Source organism: Sarcophilus harrisii, chromosome 2 (genome assembly GCF_902635505.1).
Source record: "Sarcophilus harrisii chromosome 2, mSarHar1.11, whole genome shotgun sequence".
Classification (NCBI taxonomy): Eukaryota; Metazoa; Chordata; class Mammalia; order Dasyuromorphia; family Dasyuridae; genus Sarcophilus; species Sarcophilus harrisii.
Window position 1 is genome coordinate 469234397 of NC_045427.1, and position 22894 is coordinate 469257290.

The 22894-nt window shown below is 32.5% G+C and overlaps 1 protein-coding gene and 1 long non-coding RNA gene across 3 annotated transcripts in view; one reads left to right on the plus strand and one right to left on the minus strand.

Moving 5' to 3' along the window:
- Window positions 1–20237, plus strand: part of LOC116421762 — a 39634-nt gene extending 19397 nt beyond the window's left edge. Inside the window, exon 3 of the long non-coding RNA XR_004232276.1 lies at window positions 20133–20237. This is a non-coding gene — a long non-coding RNA (uncharacterized LOC116421762). The remainder of the gene's footprint in view (window positions 1–20132) is intronic.
- Window positions 1–22894, minus strand: part of TOX3 (TOX high mobility group box family member 3) — a 123475-nt gene that overhangs the window by 54002 nt on the left and 46579 nt on the right. The gene's annotated exons all lie outside the window — the stretch shown is intronic.

Below are 22894 nucleotides of genomic sequence, written 5' to 3' on the forward strand. Positions count from 1 at the left end.
AGATGAGATTATGTATCCATTAGGGGAAAGAGTTGCAATTGAATCATTCAAAATGCTAGATAATTTCCTCTGAAATCTAAGGCCTCTAATTCTGGAACTCATTCTCAATGCATACAATCTAGAAATTTGGTCTTTTATTAGATGTTTTTTTCCTTATATTTTCATTACCTCAATATATGATGTTATGAATGTAAAAGAGAAATTTTACAAATAAAATACATTCAATATTGTAAAATTGAAAACATTTGCAAATTTATATATTTCAATAAGTTAAAATTTATTTTCATAGCAATTAAATTATACTAACTAAAAGAAAAACAATACAGCACAGATACAAATTCTTATTTCAATCAATCTCCCTAATTTACAAGTTTTTGGAAAGAAGGCTAGGCAAAGAAGACTAATAACCAAATCAATGTTTTCCCAACTTGTATTTAACTCTAAAAATATAAAATAAAACAATATTGCATTACTATTAAGAAGTGCACTCATTTACTATTTAGTAAAGATTATTTTAGGTTAAAAAGCTGAAGATAAATATTGCTGGTTCTTTCCAATTGAAACAAGATTACCCTCACTGTTTTTTCATTTGTATATGTGTGTGTACTCAAGAAATGCATAAAAGCACTACCTTCTATTTTTAAAAGCCTTTGCTGATCCTTCCCAGACTTTAGTGATCCCACCCCAAAATAGTAAGTTCCTGTTTAAAACAGATAGGCATAAAAAAGTACACACACACACACACACACACACACACACACACACTCTTCTTCCCATTCTGACTGTAAGCTCCTTGAGGGTAAGATTATTTAATTTTTTTTAACCTCAACATCTATCACAGGAACATTAACATAATAAGAACTTAAGAACTGATTGATTGAGACTAGTTGGCATAAAACCAATGATTTTTTTTAAATATATGTAATAAATATTCTAGTAAAATTCTAAGTATGACCTTGTTTAAAAAAACAAACAAAAAAGCCTTAATTTTGCCAGAAACACCACATCTTATTCCTTCTTAAATCTCATCATCAAAAGATAAAATGGTAAATACCCTCAAAACCTAACCCCCATGACAAAAACATTCAATGTAAAGGTTGTTATTTAAACCTAAGAGGATGGCATTTCTGTTGTGTGTCATAATGCCTATCAAGTTACATCCATCATTTTTCTGTGTTGGCATCATTTTGCCAACACTCTGGCAAAAATTAAACACAAATAATTTGAATAAAATTTTATGAGAAATATGTTACAATGGGAACTTTTCTGGCTATACAAACATGTCAAGAAGAAAACTCTAAAAGAATATTTGCTTTTCCTACAAAATACCTTGATTACATACATTTTCCTCTGACTTTATGATTGCTTAAAACCCAGGGGGACAACTTTTTTACCAGATGGGTAATAGTATAGCTTTCAATTGTTCTCAGTAATGTTTGTTTATTCTAAATTTTTTATTAGGAGAGGGTTTACACAGGAGACATAAGATATCATTGCTGTTTTAGCAAAATTGCGGGATAAACTATCAGCATTTCTATGTATTACTGACAAAGCTCATCAGCAAGAGACAGATAAATTCCTTTTAAAATTATTGTAGATAAAATAAAATACTTAGGGTTCTACCTGGCAAGACAAACCCAAAAACTATATGAACACAATTACAAAACACTTCATATCCAAATAAAATCAGACCTAAATAATTGGAAAAATATCAATTGTTCATGGCTAGGCCGAGCTAATATAATAAAAATAACAATTCTGCCTAATTTGGTCTACTTATTTAGTGCCATCAAACTACCAAAACATTATTTTATAGGACTAGAAAAAATAATAACAAAACGCATCTGGAAGAATAAAAAGTCAAGAATATAAAGGGAATTAATGAAAAAATTACAAAGGATGGTGGCTTAACAGTACCAAACCTAAAACTATATTATAAAGTAACAGTAATTAAAAACCCTTTGGTTCTGGTTAAGAAATAGAGTAGTGGATCAGTGGAATAGATTAAATATACATGACACAGTAATCAAGGCCTATAGGAATCTAGTATTTGATAAATCCCCAAACTACAGCTTCTACAATAATAATTCACTATTTCACAAATATTGCTGGGAATGGAAAATAATATGTCAGAAAATCAGCATACACCTACATCTCATATCTCATACCAAAACAGGGTTAAAATGGATACATGATTTGGGCATAAAGGATGATATCATAAATAAATTAGCATAATAAGGGATAATTTATCTATTAGATCTTTGGAGAAGGGAGGAATTTATTACCAAAGAACCAGAGAACATTATGAAAGGCATGGACAACTTTGATTGCATTAAATTTTTTTCACAAACAAAACTAACACAAACAAGATTAAAAGAAAAGTACAAAGCTGGGGGAAAATCTTTACAGACAGTATTTCTGATAAAGATCGCATTTCTAAAATATATATAGAACTGTGTCAAGTTTATAAGAATACAAGTCATTCACCAATTGATAGTCAAAGGATATGAAGTCAATTTTCAAACAAAATTAAAGCCATCTATAGTCATATGAAAAAATTCTCTAAATCACTATTGATTAGAGAAATGCAAATTAAAACAGTCCTGAGGTACACCTAATGCCCCTCAGATTGACTAAAATGAAAGGAAAACATAATGATAAATGTTGGAGGAGATGTGGGAAACCTGGGACATTAATGCATTGTTGGTAGAGTTGTGAAATGATCTAATCATCATGGAGAGCAATCTGGATCTATGTCCAAAGTGCTATACAATTGTGCAATTGTGCATACCCTTTGACACAGCAGTGCCATTACTGGGTCTGTATCCTAAGGAAATCCTAAAGGAGAGAAAAGGACTCACATATGCAAAAATGTTTGTAGCAGCTTGTAGCAAAAAAAAAATTGCAAAAGGAGTGGATGGCCATCAATTGGGAGATGGCTGAATAAGCTGTGATACATGAAGATAATGGAATGTTATTGTTCTGTAAAAAAAATTATGAACAAGCTGATTATAGAAAGGATTGGAAAGATTTCTATGAGCTGATGCTGAACAAAACAAGCAGAACCAGGAATACAATGTACATAATTACAGCAAGAATGTTTAATGATCAGCTATGAAAGACTTGATTCTTCTCAGTGATCCAAAGCAATCCCAATAGACTTTGGACAGAAAATGCCATCTGCATCCGGACAAAGATCTAAGGAGACAATGTAAATCAACACATGCTATATTCAATTCAATTTAATCTCTCCCATGGTTTTCCTCTTTGCTCTGATTTTTCTCTCCCAACATGATTCATAAAACAATGTGTAAAATAAACTTACTACAACTTAAAAATAAAAGATATTATTTCTGAATGACTAAATGCTAGGGTAAAACACAGTAATATTATATTATTTCAAGTCAATTGCTCTAAAAGCTATGATCTACAATCATACAACTTAATATTTATTTTAAAGTTACCGCAAAGCCCTTATATTTTAATTTATTTGACTACAATTATATATGCTCATAGAGTCCCTTAAAATGTGAATATTTAGCTTTTATTTTAAAATATTTAGTGCAGTCCTATTAAAGCTGCTAATGTTAATTGGGACTATGATTCAAATTTGTTTTAAAATTTATATAAAATAATAATAACTTTAGCCATTTCTAGAATTTTACTCTTAGGATATCAGGGAATAGTTATATATATGCACATTTAAAATTACCTTCAAATTTTCTTACAATAATGATTAAATTATAATTGGTCTATAAGTAGGTCTTTTTAGAATTTTACATCAAATTTTATTCAATTCAATAAAAACTAAGTTCCATCCCATTAACGTGACAACTTTGTGAAGTCAAATTATGTCATTTTAAATTCAAAACTTACAGGAAGGGAGATACTGAAGGTATAAAAGATATTATAGTAATCATATTGGAATGTTACTCAGAACATGTTAAGCTAAATATGGCATATGAATATCCTTTTAAAATACAGTGATTCTGTTGACATCAGTGTCATATCAAAAGCGTCCATTTTTGAAGAAACCATGCTTATCAAAAGCTAAAGAAAATTCAAGTCACATGGTTTTCTACTAAAGCGATACTACATTATTTACAATTACTGTTGTACAAAGTAATACTGTTACCTAATCAAATTATTTAAGATAAAAATTTTTATAAATTTGGTTCCAGGAGAGTAAGGTAGGTGGCTTTTCTCCCATCTGTAGGGAACTCTGTAAATTGTAGGCTTCTAACAAAATTATATTTTACATTAATTATAATTTTTAAAATAAGTTAGTTGTATGTATACACTTGTATAGAATTAAAGCTACCTCCCCATCAAGATTAAGATGAAAAAAAAAAAAAACAATCTCTTATACTAGCACACTTGGGAAAATGAATAATTCCATAAGGTATGTCCATTCAGCATAATGAACTGATGCCATTAGGCTCTGCATATCATGGTCAAAATGCTGTTCTCTAACTAAAAATTAAGAGGGCTCTGCTATACTAATACGCTGAAAAAGTTCATTTTTTTCTCATGCCCTTTTCCTTTCATGTTTAAATGACTATAACAAAATTTAAAAGATGTAAATCAAAAGAGAAGTTGTTCATTATAATAAAATTTCTCCATGCAGGAAACAGAAACCAAAAATTCAAGAAGTAACAGAAGAATGTCTCTATTCTACTAACTCCAAGTTTTCATACACTCCTTCCCATGGAGGCAATCAAAAATTGCAATCAGTCAATAAAAATTTATTAAATTCTCATTGTTTTCCAAAGACCATGATGCTAAGACAAGAAAGAAGGAAGAGAGGAAGGAAGGAAAGGAGGGAAAAAGAGGGAGAGGGAGAGACAGAGAGAGACAGACAGAGAGAGAGACAGAGAGAGAGAGAGAGAGAGACAGAGAGACAGTGACAGTGACAGAGAGACAGAGACAGAGAAAAAAGGACGGAGGAAGGAAGGGAAGAAAGGAGGGAGGAAAAGAGGGAGGAAGGAAATAAGAAAGGAGAGAAGGGAGAGATGGAGGAAAAAAAGAAGGAAGAGAAGGAGGGAGGAAGGAAGAAAGAGGAGAAAGAGGAGGAGGAGGAAGTAGGATTAGAGGAGGCAAAAAAAAAAAAAAACCACAGTTCAGTGTGGGAGAGAAACATGAAAATAATTCACATACAAGATACAGAGAGAGTATGGCACAGTGCCTGGACCCTATAAGCACTTAGTAAACGTTTGTTCACTGTCAGATTAATGAAAAACAATCTTAGCACTGGGAGAAACTCGCAAAGACCTCAGTAAAAGGCAGGATTTGAAATTAGTCTTGAAAGAAGACAGATAAACTAAGAGAATAAGTTGAGGAGGGAACAGGTAAAATAACATCATGAACTCACTTCATCTATACAACAGTAAAATTTCATCTCCCTTCAGGGTTAACATGATCACAGATAACAGAAGCTAGCAAAGAAAACTCTTAAGTTTATGGCTACTGTGATAGAAAAACCTCAGGGCCATCACCTTCAGTTTCACTTTAGTACAACTTGCATTACAGGCTTCACATTAAATATAGAATCCTCATGTTAATATTTTATAAGATTACCTTCTGTATTACCTTCCTCCTTTGGGTTAATACTCTTTATGATCCTACCTAATTCAGTAATTCAAAGGTTTTGAATAAAAGCCCTATAAATAAGATTGGTTTAGGTTTTTCTTTTTTTTCTTTTTTTTTAATAATAAGTGGAACAATCATGCATAGGGCATACTGTCAGAATCAAATATACAAACCACACACATGCACACATACATACAAATCAATAGTGACCACATGGAACACCAAAGTAACCAAATAGATAAGGAAACATCATAAGACCCTTGCATTTTTTGTTCCATTCTTTTGCTTTAAGTAACTGAATTCATATTATCTCAGAAAGATGAGACAGTTTTTTGCGATTAAGAAAACATTTATTAACTACTTTCTAAGTGCATACTCCCTGTACTCCATGTTTAGGATACAAAGACACAAGTTATCAATTCCTTCTCTAAGGTATTTTATAATTTATTAAATGAAATAATAAATACAAAAATAACAATTATACAAGCTCAAATATTCTTTAAGTATATAGAAAAAGGTGAACAGAAGTACATGATTAGTTCAAGGATGTAGGAGAGCTCTCAGTTGGAAGAAATCAAGAAAGTCTTCTTGAAAGAGATGGCACCTTAGCTGAGATGGCATCAAAGGAAGGAAAGAATTTCATGTTGTCACTAAATTTTAGGGTTGAAAAAGACCTCAGATGCCATCTAATATAATTCATGCACAGACAGGAAAAACATCCCTAACAAGTGATCATTTAAGTTCTATTCATTTTTGGATTTTTGGCTTCCTTCCAAGCTAAAAAGACTTTTTTTTTTTTGCAATGACATTGGGATCAAGTAAAACAAATCTAATCCATACTCCATAAGACAGTACTTCAAATACTTGATGACAATCAACATATTCTTCCTCATCCAAAAACCATTTTCTCTTTTCCAGGTTTAGCCTTCCCATTTCCTTCAATATATCTTCTTATAACAAGAACACTGTCAAAGTTGACACCGTTGACTATGCTTTTCTCCTGGAAAGTTCTCTGGGTTCTCATGACACTGCTCTCTCATGGCTCTGCCCACTGCCTGTCTGGTGGTCCTATATACCTCTCTTTCCTGAATCATCATGTAAGTCCTATTCACAATCTAGAGGTATATCCTAGAGCGGTATCCTGAGCCATTTACTTTTTGTGCACTATCTCTTTGAGTGATCTCATCAGCATCCATAAATTTAATTGTCATCTCTCTGCAGATGACTTCCAAATATGTATATCCAGCCCCCCTCCTGAGTCCCAATCCTTTATTACCAAGTATCTAAAAGACATTTGCAAGTGAAGATTCCATTAAATTTAACAAACACAAACTAAAACTCATCTTCCTCCCCCCACATACAAAATCACTCCTCTTCCTAACTTCCTAATTTTTGTTGATAGGACTGATATTCTCCTAATGATCATTTCAGATTCTTTTTTAACTCTTCCCTCGCTCCACATACATTATCAATCAGGTGCCAAGTCTTACTTTTACGCTTTCACATTCTTTTCCTCTCTATTATGAGGCAAGGTTCAATCTAGTATCTATTACATATCTCCAGAATTATTGCAATAGCATACTAAATAGCATTCCCCTCCCCACTTTAATCCAGACTCCACACAACTGTTCAAATGTTATTCCTAAAGCAGAGATCTGATTATGTCACTCTCATGTGCAAAAAACTTCAGGGGTTTCCTATGGCCTTGTAGCATCAAATACAAACTCTTGCATTTGGTATTGACGATCCAACCCCAGACTACATATCCAAGTTCATTACATATTAATCCCTTTCATGTATGCTGCAATTCAACAAAATTGGCCTACTTTCTGGTCCCTGTTAAGATCCCCCAATGTTGTGCTTAGAGAGCACATTTTCTCACCTTTACGTCCTCATATCCCTAGCTTCCTCCCAGTTTCAGTTTGTGTCATCTTCTCTATCAAGTCTTCACTGATTCCCCAGTTACTATATTTCCTATTTCTGGAAATCACTTTGTATCTAATTATCTGTGCTCAGTTTATGTCACTACAATAAAATGTAAACCTCTTCAGAGTTGGGACTAGTTTTACTTTTGTCTTTAGATTCCTAGCACTAAGCACAATGCTTAACACAAAATAGTCTGTTAATAAATGCTTTCTGGGAAAAAAAAAAGGCTCCCAATCCTGTCATCATTATGGCCATTATGTCCTCTGTGTGCAATCCAATTCGGCCTTTTACAAAAAGGAGTATTTAAAACAACACAGAAGGGATCTAACCATATCAAAGGAACTACTGCTTTCCTTGTTTTGAGTATTTGTCTTAATGTGTTTCTGATATCCAGCAAAATATTGGACATTGTTTTTTAATTCACTCTTTCACTGTTTTATGGATGTATTCATTTCATGTACATTCATATTCATGACTTAATTTTTTTTATTTAATAGTCTTTTATTTACAGGTTATATGCATGAGTAACTTTACAGCATTAACAATTGCCAAAACCTCTTGTTCCAATTTTTCACCTCTTACCCCTCACCCTCTCCCCCAGATGGCAGGATGACCAGTAGATGTTAAATATATTAAAATATAAATTAGATACACAATAAGTATACATGACCAAACCATTATTTTGCTGTACAAAAAGAATCAGACTCTGAAATATTGTACAATTAGCTTGTGAAGGAAATCAAAAATGCAGGTGTGCATAAATATAGGGATTGGGAATTCAATGTAATGGTTTTAGTCATCTCCCAGAGTTCTTTCTCTGGGCGTAGCTGGTTCAGTTCATTACTGCTCTATTGTAACTGATTTGGTTCATCTTATTGTTGAAGATGGCCACGCCCATCAGAGTGGATCATCATATAGTATTGTTGTTGAAGTATGTCCTGCTCATTTCACTCAGCATCAGTTCGTGTAAGTCTCTCCAGGCCTTTCTGAAATCATCCTGTTGGTCATTTCTTACAGAACAATAATATTCCATAATATTCATATACCACAATTTATTCAACCATTCTCCAACTGATGGGCATCCATTCAGTTTCCAGTTTCTAGCCACTACAAAAAGGGCTACCACAAATATTCGTGCACATACAGGTCCCTTTCCCTTCTTTATAATCTCTTTGGGATATAAGCCCAGTAGTAACACTGCTGGATCAAAGGGTATGCACAGTTTGATAACTTTTTGAGCATAGTTCCAAACTACTCTCCAGAATGGTTGGATTCATTCATAACTCCACCAACAATGCATCAATGCATGACTTAATTTTGATTATTCTTTTCATTAAATCCCCAAAAAAATTTCTCCCAAAATAAATATCGACAGTAGCTATTTATAATGTATATTATTTCAAATAATTGGGTCTCAGTTTCCTTCCTTACTATTCCCAGACTAGATTCAAATCACTGAATCTTGACTGACACACACACCCTGCCATTTGGGTAGAGAGAAGTTGAGGTAGCAATCAGCACTATATCACCTGTGGCTCATTTTACTGTAATCCCATTCCCAACCCCACCATCTGGCTCAGATGTGCTTCCCTCTCTCTGAAGATAGTTTCCTGTTTCTTCACCGTACTCTCTTTTTAATTTTTAACTTTAAATTTTCTCTGGACAAACTCTGATAATGATGAAATTCATGAAATTCTCTCTTCTCCACCTTTTATGTTTGAGTGACCTCCACTTGTGACACCCAAATCACAAGAAATCACAGGAAATACCAAGTTGCTCCTCTCCTTTTTTTTCCTGTTATTTGTTTTTGAAAACCCAAGCTCTGACGAGTTTGTTCCCAGAATGACCCTTAAATAAGATGGGACTCTGGAGGAAAAATACTACTGTCTCCTTTTGGTGTATAAGCACTGAATTTTTCCAACTATTTAAACTTATTTTCCTTTTACTACATAAATTGATGTCATTGTGGTAGAGTGGATAGAATGCTAAATTCAGTGACTTAGAAACTTATTAACTTTGTGACTGAGGTAAAGGGATTTTACTCTAAAGTTCAATTTTCCTATGTGAAAAATGGGGATAATTCTTAACAAGGTATTTATGAGAATGAGTTATGTGTAAATCTCTCTGAACACCCTAAAGAACAATATAATGAGCAACTTTTAAAAATTTCTTATCTAATATATTTGAATTATTTTGTCCAATTCAGTTTTTCAAAGAGGAAGAACAATTCTGGGGGGAGAATTGGAAAACTGTTTTATATTTAGGTGCTATTATTTAGAGCATAAGGTATTCCTAAGTGTAAATCACTTCTCATTTACTTTTTAGTATATCATCTTCTCATCTTCTCTTATTTTCTTATTATTGATAAGTAGTCCTAGAAAATTCTGACTGGAATTCTTTACATTCTTTGTCTTTATGAAGTATTAGAATAGAAGTATTACATATTTTTTGTTTGGACCCATAAAGTAATTTTGAACTTTGGCAAACATTATGAATGTTAATCCTTAGATTCAATCAATCTGTACTTTGCTCTCTCACTCAAATATTTCCAGATTTTTTTCATTATTTCTTGAAATACAGCATTTAGGTCATTAATTTCACCATGTTGTTCTTATGCCAGTGATTCTTAGGTGATGTGATGAATCTTGTTTTCCAGGCTTTTTTATTATTTTAAATATCTGATTCCTTTTTTAATCTTTTTACTTAGCCCTAATATTTCTTATTTTAACATTGAATTTCTGAGTACCTATCCTATGCTATTTTTCAGACTATTGTTTTTCAAGAAAATTATATATTTTCCAATATTTGTTCTATCTTCTCCTTTACAGTATCTAATTAAGAGCTGTCATTTAATTTCATTCATTTATTGAGACAACAATTACTGGCTAAGAAATAAAGTAGTCAATCAGTGGAATAGATTAGATTCACAGGACAAAAGAGTCAATAATAATAGCACTCTAGTGTTTGACAAACCCCAAGACTCCAATTTTGGAGATAAGAATTCACTATTTGACAAAAACTGCTGGGAAAACTGGAAACTAGTGTGGCAGAAACTAGGCATTTACCCACACCCAATACCCTATTCCAAGATAAGATAGAAATGGGTTTATGATTTAGACATAAAGACTAATATTATAAGCAAATTAGAAGATAAAAGGATAGTTTACCTCTCAGATCTGTAGAGAAGGAAGGAATTTCTGACTAAAGAAGAATTGGAACTCATAATTGAACACCAAATATGTAATTTTGATTATATTAAGCTAAAAAGTTTTTGTACAAACAAAACTATGCAGACAAGATTAGAAGGAAAGCAATAAATTGGGAAAACATTTTTAAATTTAAGGGCCTCATTTCTAAAATATATAGAGAATTAACTCAAATTTATAAGAATCTAAGCCATTCTCAAATTTATAAATGATTAAAGGATATGAACAAACAATTCTTAGATGAAGAAATTAAAACCATTTCTAGTCATATAAAAAGATGCTCTAAATCACTATTGATCAGAGAAATGCAAATTATAACAACTCTGAAATACCACTAAATACACCTCCCGGATTGGCTGAGATGACAAAAAAGATAATGATAAATGTTGGAGGGAATGTGGGAAAACTGGGACAGTGAGTACATTGTCGGTAGAATTGTGAACAGATCCAACCATTCTGGAGAACAATTTGAAACTATGCTCAAAAAATTATCAAACTATACACACCCTTTAATCTAGCAGTATTTCTACTCACAAAGAGATCTTAAAGGAGGGAAAGGGACCCACATGTGCAAAAATGTTTGTGGCAGCCCTTTTTTTAGTGGCAAAAAAAAACTGGAAACTGAGTGGATGCCCATCAGTTGGAGAATGGATGAACAAATTGTAATATATGAATGTTACGGAATATTATTGTTCTATAAGAATGATCAGCAGGATGACTTTAGAGAGTCCTGGAGAGAATTACAAGAACTGATGCTAAGTGAAATGAGCAGAACCAGATCATTGTATCCGACAACGACAATATTATATGACAATCAATTCTAATGGACCTGACTCTTTCCAACAATGAGATAGATGTCTGAGGCCAGTTTCAATATTCTTGAGATGAAGAGAGCCATCTACACTCAGAGAGAGACTGTGGGAACTGAGTGTAGATCACAACATAACATACTCACTCTTTTTGTTGTTGTTCGCTTGTATTTTGTTTTCTTATTCATTTCTTTCCTTTTTCATCTGATTTTTCTTGTGTAGCAAGATAATTGTTTTTTTTTTAATTTTTTTTTATTTTATTTTATTTTTTATTTAATACCCTTTTATTTACAGGATATATGCATGGGTAACTTTACAGCATTAACAATGTACAAGATAATTGTATAAATTGTTTACATATATTGGATTTAACATATATTTTAACATGTATAACATATTGGATTGCTTGCCATCTAGGGGAGGGGATGGGGGAAGAAGGGAAAAATTTGGAACGCAAGATTATGCAAAGATCAATGTTGAAAAATTATCCATGCGTTATGTTTTAAAAAATAATTTTTTTTAAAAAAAGAGATTCATCAATGCCTGAGTATAGTATTTATTCACTACAACTAAAAGGTATTTGTTGCATATTAATTTCAACAGTCTCTCCATTTCCACCTCCACCCCTTGAAATATTTATTTTGTTCTCTTTTCAGTAGAAGTAGGAGAGTATGTGCTAAAGATGGGAGATTGTGTCTAAAAATTCAAGTGTGGCTGGAAGAGCAAGGCATGGTCACCATGGCAGAATAGCAACAGTGTCCTATTTAAGCAACATTTTATGTTTTAACAAATTTAAACTCACAGCATTCCAGCTTTGTTATTACCTGTTTGAATTCTCCAACTCACTTAACTTCTTCAAGTCTCTCAGTTTCTTCATCTGTAAAATTAGAAGGTTGGGCTAGATGTCCTTTAAGGTTTCTTTCAACTCTGGACCTAGGAAGACCTACTGACTTCACTAGAATGCTAAGTGGAGCATAAAAAGTAGTACTAAGTAGTTTTGCAAAGATAGGTTGAAGTGCCTCACTAAAGATTTTATATTTTATCCTGAATTCTATGAGGTACTACTAAGCTAAATTCTTCAGATGGTATCTAAGGTCTGTTTCAAATCTGAAATCCTATGATTTGGAGAAGGCCCTTCAAGAAGGAAGTGATATAAAGCTACATTGGCTATGAAGGGGAAGTTGGATTAGAAGCAAGGGATGAGGGAAAGAAAGAAGACAAGTTAGAAGGTCATTAGGACAGGTCTGATGAAAAGAAATAGTAAAATCTTCACCTAAAGTGATGGAGTTTAAATAGAAAGGTGGGAATAGATGCAAGTAATCTTAGAGGTGAAATTAACTTCCAAATAATATGAAATAGAGGTAAGGGGGAAAGAATAGTCAAAATTGCCTCCACAATCTAGGGGTTAAGGTAGCTGGAAGAATAGTATTATCATCAATAAAAAAGAGGACGAACAGCTTTTATGAGTGAAAATAATGCATTTAATTTCAGACATGTTGAGCAGAGAATGAGAAATTCAGGCCTAGGGGTAGGGGTCAGTGCCAAGCATACAAATACCAGTTTGGGAATCATTCACATAAGGATAATAACTGAAGCCAGGAGAGTGGAGAAAAAAACCTAGGATTGGGGATTGGAAGAGTAGGGAGGGATAAGGCAAAGGAAAAATATAATAAAAAGCCCAAGGCTCTTAGGAGATACCTATGCGTAGAGAATTAAAAGGAAAAGGAATCAGAGGAAACTGAAAAATAAAATGGGATAGGAGAATGAGAGAAAAATAACTATGTTTAGGTGAAACTATGAAGGATAACAGTGACTAAGTGAAATACCACTAAAAGGTGAAGGTACATTAGGATTAAGGAAAAGAGCCACTTGTCAGTTAACAAGCATTTATTATGCATGCACAATGTATCAAGCATTACACTAAATGCTGAGAATATAAATACACGTATATAGTTCCTGTCCTCAAAGAGTTTACTTTCTAATGAAGAAAGACAACACATAAAAGGAAGCTGAGGGGGGAAAAAGGGATGACAGCATTAGTAGGAGGGGGATACTGCATGGCACAGAAAATCCATAGTGAAATCCTGTGAGTAAAGAGGCATACTGGAGAAGATGCCTTCCTTAAAAGGAAATTCTAGGAAAAGATATCTGATCAGAGATACAAGGTAATGTCTCTGGAGTCTAGAAGAGAACAATTTCAGAGACAAATTATAAAAACAGAAGGTAAGTTCCAAAGGGCTGAAGCACTACTAAACAGTGAAGGAATAGAGATAATATCTGTAGACTCCTATTTTCAGAAATTTGGTGATAAAGAGAGAAAAAAGGACTATAACTTGATGGTTTGAAATATCAAGATAAGAGGGTTTTTTTCCTTTGGAAAAAAAGCTTTATCTGAACATGTTTGAAGGTAAGTGAGAAGGAGCCTTTAAGAGAAATAGGAAGGGTATGGGACAAAATCTTGAAATATATTTTAGGAGATAGGAGGCTGACCTTAAGGAAGGGAAAGGAGAAGTAGTAAATGAGGATTTTTAAAGCACTTTTATGTGCAATGGAATAGTTAGCACTAAGAATGGTCTTCTCTCCTTCCAAGACTGGATGTAAGGAGAAAAGATGGATAATGACAGAGAAGTTTTGAGGTTTAAAAGAAGGTAAAGGAATAAAAGTCAGATTTTTTTTTCTTAAATAACTAATTCCAACAAAAGTAGCTTCCTTAATTTTCTCCAGTATCTATTATACTAGTTAATTTAAGCATTTATAATGATAAACTATGTACAAATATATTTATTTCTGACATTTCTAAAGAATTTTAAGATTTGCAAAGTATTATGCATTGAGTATCTCAATTGCTCTTAAAAGCAACTCTATAAAGGAGGCAATTGCTACTATTATTATTTCCATTTTACAGAAAATAAGGCTTAGAGGAGTCCATGGTCACATATATAGTAAGTGCCAGGTGGAATCTGGAAGAAAGTTTCTCTTGACATCCCTCCACCACTGCTACTATTTTACAGATGAAGAAATGAATGCCCAGTCACAGAGTGTTTCAGCAGAGCTGGAATTAGAAATTAAGTTTTATGATTCCAAATGCTTTTTACTAAATGTTTTCTATATTCAATACTATGTTATCACTATGTGCATACAGTAGAAGAATAAGATATGGTTTGTGTTCTCAAGAAGCTGATGGTGGTTGAAAAGGCAAGGCTAAAGCTCACTAAATTAAAAAAAACAACAACAACAACACAGAACAGAACATGATTAAGTGCTAAACTGAATGGCACAAAAGATAAATCCCTAGGAAGCTCAGAAAAGAAGGATAGAACAATTAGAACTGGAGAGGTTAAGCAAAAGGTTCAGTGCTTAAAGAAAAGATAATAAATACATATTGACTGATTAATCTGTTATGGACAAATTCAGATTAATCTGTTATGGGCAGATTCAGTAATGTATCTGGGATATACAATGTTGTTCCTTAATTTATGGATGTATTACTAAAACAAAACTTAGTTGTATAACAAAATTATATATAAATAGATAGCACATAAATATATATATATATATATATATGGATTTGCCCATTGAATTTTAATTATAAAGTTATAGCTATATCCTAAGAGATAGCAGGCTTTGGATAGATAGTAGCATGAAGCAGTCAGGAATAAAGTGACCAAAGATGTTATCATCCCTGGAGATAAGTTCTAGTCACTGAGGCTCATTCACAATGGTTTTTTAAAAAGAAACAATTTGCCACCTCCTTAACTCAAGAATGGTCAGAGATGAGCCAGATGAGACAGAAGACTCCCTTTTTCACCGATGGCATTGTTAAATAGTAAGCAGTATTTAGTGAGTGATACAGTAGCAAGAGAGGTATCCACTTTTTCACTTGGCTATGGCTATGGAATATTAAGCTCTATAAGGAGAAATTTTCAAGTAACACAATTTAAGTATATTTCTGGTTTAGACTCCAGAACAAGAAAACCACATATATGGGGCTACCATATATTAAGGAGTACTTCTATATTCACACATCTACTTTAAATTATGAAGAACTAAAATGAAGATGAAAATTAGTCAATAAAATGAGAAAAATCAGGTCATCTTGATCACCAATATATGTGTGCTAGAATTAAGCAGCCATGGCTACTTTATTTTAAAATAATATTTTCAAGTTAGCTTTTAAAAGGTCTAAGAACTTTAAAAAAGATTATATATAAACATATTATTCTTAGCCCCCCAATTAGCTCAAGCAATTTCTATAAGGACCAAAAAATAGAACACTAAGACCAAAGTTAAAAATCTTCAGAATGTGTAGTTTAAAAAAAATTATTACATATAAGTTAGTTTCAACAGAGGTTGCTCTAAATCATTCTCCAATCTAGCCATCCCCTCATACCCATGGAAATTACAGTATAGATGTTGATCTGAAGTATCACTTAAGTCATGGTTTGAATAAATAAAAAACTTAACAGCAACCTACAAACTAGTTCTTCAAATTTAACCAGAGAATGAAAGCATACTATAAGCCCTTTATTCCATTTTCTATATATCAATGTGGCAAGCTACTATAAAAGTGAACAAAGTTTAATCTGGTATAGTATTTCAAATATCCAGATTAAGAGGATCCCCACAATTTTCCTGGGAAACTATTTAATCATCATCTTAGATGTATTTTGGGAAGTTCCCTCCATTTTTTATTTTGAAATGATCTTAAAATCATCATCACAACATTTACTATGCTATCCCATGTGAAGAATGTAAAACTATAGGTTGAAATGTTTCATGAAATGCTGGAAAATAGCAAATCCATATCTAGTTCACTCAGAAGCTAATGGAAGTTCAGAACAGACATTTAGAAAGCTGACAGATTTTTATAAGAAAGCTTAATAGATGACCAGAAGGATTTGGTGGAATGAATAAAAAGGATGGTACAACAGATATATGGGAAAATGTGGAGAGATGGAACATGGAAGAATAAAAATGGATACTCCTTGAAAGTCATGAAAATATTTATCTGAATGACCTGGGGTAAGTCACAATATCTTTACACTATAGTGTCCTCATCTGTTAAATGAAGATAAGTATACCTGGTTTACCTACTCACTGAGGTATTATGTGGATTAAATACACAAAGTATCTGTTTTGTTTTTTTTTCAGGAGGGAGTGGTTGAGGATTCCTTTTCACAACACATTTTATAACCTGGCTTACAAAAGTGTCTTAAGAGAATGGTTTGAAGTTCATTGAAGTAAATTGGCTTGTTCAGGCCACATAAACTGCTAAATATTAGAAGTGAGAGCTAGAGCTTCATGATTGCTAATCCAGCCTTCTATTTACTACTCCATGCCACTCCTTCTATACTGTGTGGTCAGGCCACATAAACTGCTAAATATTAGAAGTGAGAGCCAGAGCTTCATGATTGCTAATCCAGCCTTCTATTTACTACTCCATGCCACTCCTTCTATACTGTGTGGTTCAAATAGATTTTTAAGCGTCTAAATAATTGGAAGAAGCACTGTACAAATACTTATGATTTTTTAACTGAAAAATGTAAAATATTAAGAGCAGAATAATGGAGTAAAGGCAGAAGAAGTCAAATAACTACAACAATGTTTAAATTTGCATTAGTAGGTAAAGTTTAAAATAATGAACTAAAACATGAATGATAGAGTCAATTCAGAGAGGCAAGAAGGCTCTTTTAACAGTAACATTTTAATTAGGGAAAATATGAAAGGCAGAGAGGTCAATGTGGAGGAGGATTTAAGAGAAAGGATGGCAAATATTTCGTGCATTTAATAGCAATAAAAATAGCAATAGTTTGGGAAGACCTATAGCTTAAGCAAGAAATAACTATTGATAATTCTTCTGAAAGGTTCTTCATTTCTTGATGGAAGATTCTTACTGGCATACAGAGATTTGTGCAGATGGTGTTTAAAGACTTCCTCACCTTTCCCTCAAAGGGGACAAGCAGGGTAACTCTCCTGTTTTTATAGTAATCAAGTCAGGACATCTCTGCTAATCTTTTTTTACAGTACAAAGATTAATACAATATTCCAAATGTGGGCTGTGGAATTCCAAACATATTCTAAATGTTTTTAGCTCTGTTCCTGAAAAATTATATGTAGTTGAAATTGGAAAACTTATGTTATATTAATACAATAATGAATTATTTTTTAATTAAGGAGCATAGGGAGAGGGACTGAAAGGCTGATTTTTTTTTGTATTAATATCTTAGATAAGAGCATACTTTCTACCAAAGAAAGTTAATACATTCTTTACAATTTGGTCTTACAGAATTTCACAAATTATTGAGAAGTTTAGTGACTAATTAAGGATCACAAAGTATTATAACATGAATTCTTTGACAGTACTAGGAATCACACTTCAATTTCTATTTTTTAGTAAATCTTAACTTTCAAATCTAAAATAAAATTTCTTTAAACCCAGGCATATCCTTTTTTACTCTCTAATAATTTCAATAACAACACAGTGAGTCGAACCTTCACTCATTTAACTATTCAGAAACTATCTTTGTCACTTTAGGCTTAAATGAGCAATAATTAAACAGATTCCTACTTTCTTACTCACAAGACAATGCATTGTTTTCTACCTTCAGGTTCTTTCAACGCACAATTCACTTACTATTTTATGAGACACAATGTAGATCAACTAAACACACTTGATAAATGTTCACTCTTAATTTGAATTCTAAAATTCCAAAATTCAACTTCTAAGGGGGAAAATAAGTGTTTTATCTGGCCCCCTTGGTCTTAAAAGTGAAAAAAGTATGTACTTACATGGTACTCACATTCAACTTAGAACAGTCATTCAAAACATTATTTCCTTTTACTTGGTCAGTACTCATACCTTATAAAGAATGCTTGCATATTTAATAAAGTGCTCTGACAGGAGGTTTTGAAATGTGCTGTGAAACAAGTGGACTTTATAGAAGGGAAGACAAATTAGAACTACTGCCACAGCGTTCCTTAGTAATTTTTACAGAGTAACCTAGAGGCAAGACTATAATGGAAATTAAAGATAATGTATTGAAATGAAAAATACTAACTTGGTGAGTCACAAAAGAAAGATTAAATTCTTTGTATCAATAACTATCAAAGTAAGTAGGTTATTTTGTTTTGTTTTGTGTTTTTGGCATTTTGCCAATGGAGAAAAAGTCAGGGGTTTTCATTCTACTTCAGTTCACCAATGAAAGAGAATCACATAATGAAGTCTATAATGTTAAACTCTCAGGAAATTGAAATTCACAAAAAATTCATTTGTAAACAAACCACAGGAGGATGAAAAGGCAGTATCTAAGACTGTGGATGGTTAACCATGAGAAAGATTGAAGAAAGGGAATCCAATACTAACATTTAACAAACTATAATTTTCTCTTATTTATCTTCGATTATTTCTACTGGTCAGCTCTATTGTTCCTTACAAATAAATTTATTCAAGTTTCATCCCTTTTATCTCTTCATCCTGCTACCATTCCACAGCATTCTCTCAAGCTAGACCTTGTCTAAAAACACAGATTTAGAGTTGGGAAAGGATTTCAGAGAGTATCAGGGGTTAAGATTTTCTCTGTAATGGACTTCTTTGGCTATCTGGTGAAACCGGTGGGACCCCATGTTAGAGTAATGTTTTTAAATGTATAAAAATATAGAATTATACAATAAATCAATTATAGTAAAATATGGGTAATGGGTAATAAAATATTTTTAAAGTAAATTCATGGACCCCAGGCTAAAAACTCTAATCTAGTTCCTCTAGTTCTCTCATTTTTCAGACAAGAATACTGAGGCAGAGAGAAGTAACTTCCCAAGGACATACACATAATGAGTAATAGTCCCTGTGTTTAAACTCAGATCCCATGTCTCCAAATCCAGCATTTTTTTTTCCACTATGCCACACTGCTACTTTTATTTCCCTTCTTGTTCAAACCACCACTTTTCAACTGCTAAAATTCCACCTGCTTTGCAAAGATTCTTCCAAATAATTGGAATACAAGTAGTAATTTTCACACAAACATGCAACTACCATGACTCTTCACTCAGTAACAAAAGAGCAAATGTCATAATACTTATAAATACCTCAGATATGTTAAAAAAACGTTATAGTTTTTCATGTGCCCACAGGTCCTTTATATATAATCATCATCACCTATTTTACTTTTAGATTTCAATCTTTATATGCTGCTAAGTTTTCAAAATAGCATCACCTATTTCGGCTAAAACTACACATATCTTCATCATCATAATCTTCTCCCCAATCTACATGAATTCTTCAGTATGACCAAAAAAACCAGCTTGCTGTTACCTAATTATGATTTATTCACCCAGATCCCTGTATTGGCATTTACTACTCTTGATACCTGATTGATTTGTTTCGTTTCTGACAATCTATGTCCTATCTTCCAAAGATGAGAAAAAAGCATTCTCCAAACGTATGTCCTCAAAGAAAACATCTTTGTCTAATTCTATACCTGACCTAAGATGCTTTTTAATTTTATTTTTCCCAATTATATGTCAAAATAATATTTAGCATTCATTTTTATAAGATTTTGAGTTTCAAATTTTTCTCCTTCTTTAATTCCTCTCAAAACTACAGGCAATCTGATATGTGATATATGCACTATCAAGTAAAACATTTCCAAATTAGTCAAAGTCAAGAAAGAAGAAACAGATCTAAAGAAAAACCAAGAAAAAGAATAAAGTAAGTGGGAAAAAGTATACTTTGATCTGTTTTCAGAGTCCATCAGTTCTTTATTTTGTTATGGATAGTCTTTTGTACTTCCCTTGGATTGTTGTATTGTTGAGAAGAGTTGTCATTTATAGTTGATCATCACACAATGTTTTTCTGGTTCTGCTCATTTTACTTTGTATCAGTTCATATAAGTCTTTCCAGGTTTTTTTCCCCAGAGTCTGCCTTTCATTATTTTTTATTGCATATATTATTCCATTATGTTCATTTACCACAGTTTGTTCAAATATTCCTCAATTGATGGGTATCCCCTCAATTTCCAATATTTTTTTCCACTGTCAAAAGGGCTGCTATAAATATATTTGCATATGTAGATACTTTTTCCTTTGTTAAGATTTCTATGAGATACAGATCTAGTAGTGGTATTGCAGAATCAAAGGGAATGCTTTCATCAAATGGATTGCCCTTTGGGCATAGTTTCAAACTGGTCTCCAGATTTCTTGGATCAGTTCACAACTCTATCAGCAGTGTATTAGAGTTCCAAATTTCCCACATCCTCTCCAACATTTATCATTTTCCTCTTTTTTTATATTAGCCAATCTGATAGGTGTGAGATGGTACCTCAGAGTTGTTTTAATTTGCATTTCTCTAATCAAAAATGATTTAGAGCACTTCTTCTTATGTCTTTAGATAGCTTTGAGTTCTTCAACTGAAAACTGCCTGTTTATATCCTTTGACAATTTATCAATTGAGAAGTGCTTGTATTCTTATAAATTTACTGAATTCTCTATATATCTAAGAAATGAGACTTTTATCAGAAATACTGCTATAAAGATTATTTCCTAAGTTTTCTGATTTCTTCTAACTTTATTTGCATTGGTTTCACCTCTTCATGTGAAAAAATTTATTCCATTTATCTCTCCTTTCCTTCTTCACCAAGGGTATTATTCCTCTTTCTTATTCCTTAATTATTTTTAATGTCATTCCCTTAAATTTACCTTATATCCACACTCTCTGTCTATATGTATTCCTTCTAGTTATGCTATTAATGACACAATTTTTAAGAATGGTAAATATCATCTTCCCATATAGGAGTATAAATAATTCAGCTCCATTGAATCCTTTGTTTTAACTTCTTTCCTTTTTTCATTTCTTGAGTCTTGATGTTGGAAATCGAATTTTTTATTCAATTCTGGTTTTCGGATGGAAATCTTTTTATTTCATTGAATGACCATTTTCCCCTTGAAGTATTATGCATAATTTTGCTGGGTAGATGATTCTTAGTTGAAGTCCTAGCTCCTTTATCTTCCAGAACATCATGTTCTATGACCTCTGACTCTTTAATGTTAAAATTGCTAAATCCTGTGTAATCCTGATTGTGGCTCCCTAATATTTGAATTATTCTTTCTGACCACTTGCAATACTTTGAAGATTTTATTTGTGGATCTCTCTCCTGAGGTAATTGTGGATTCTTTTAATGCTTATTTAGCGCTCTGGTTCTAGGATATCCAGACAGTTTTCCTTGATAATTTTTTGAAAGCTGTCATTCAGGCCCCCTTTTTTATTATGATTTTGAAATAGTCCAATGATTTTGACACTCTCTCTCCTGTATCTATTTTTCAGGTTAGTTGTTTTTCCAATGAAGATTTTTACATTTTTCTATTGTTTTTCATTCTTTTGAATTTGCTGATTGATTCTTGATGTCTCTTAAAAAATTAAAAACTTCTACTTGCCCAATTCTAACTTTTAAGTAGTTGTTTTGCTCAGTTAGATTTTGCACTTCCTTTTCCATTTGGTCAATTGAACTTTTTATTCAACAAATTTTTGTATTTCCTTTTTCCATTTGGATAATTCTATTTTTTAAGCAGTTTTCTTTTTCCAAGATAATTTACTCTTTTTTGGTAATTCTCTTGTATGACTCTTATTTCTCTTTCCAATTTTTCTTCTAACTCTTTTATATGATTTTAAGCTCTTTTTTGAGGTTTTCCATGACTTCTTCCTAGTCTTGAGACCACTTCACATTTTTCTTTGGAATTTTGATCACAGATGTTTTAACATTGTTATCCTCTTCTAAATTTGTGTCTTGATCTTCCCTGTCACCATAATAACTTTCTATGGTCAGATTATTTTTGTTGTTGTTGTTGTTTGCTCATCTTCTTTCAATATTTTTTCCTTTCTTTTAAATTGAAGCTTTTTTTCTGGAGTGGAAGTGGCACTGTCTCATGCTTCTTGTGTCAGGGCCTGTAGGTTCTGGCTGTTTACTTAGTGCTATACTGTTGTTGCCCTTAGGCCACAAGAGACCTTTGTGTCTGATGCTATGATGGCAGAAGGGGGGATAGTGCTGCTGGAGGCAATCTATCTGCCCCAGTAGAGCTGAATAAATACTTATCATTCATTCATTTCTGAAGCTATAATAGTCATACATATTCATTCTCTTCTCAGATTCAGCTGATATTTACCTTAATAACCTACAACAGAAAGCTTATTTCTCAAGTTTCCTGGCAATGCAACTAGAAATAATCCAGTTTAAATAACTGGAGAAAAAGAAGTATATTATTTGAATGACATATCTCTATTATAATAATAATGGCTTGAAGACTGTGAGTCCAATTGATTACAATTAAAATGTTTGTGCTAACATTTTGAAAATAATATTAATGCTATTAGCA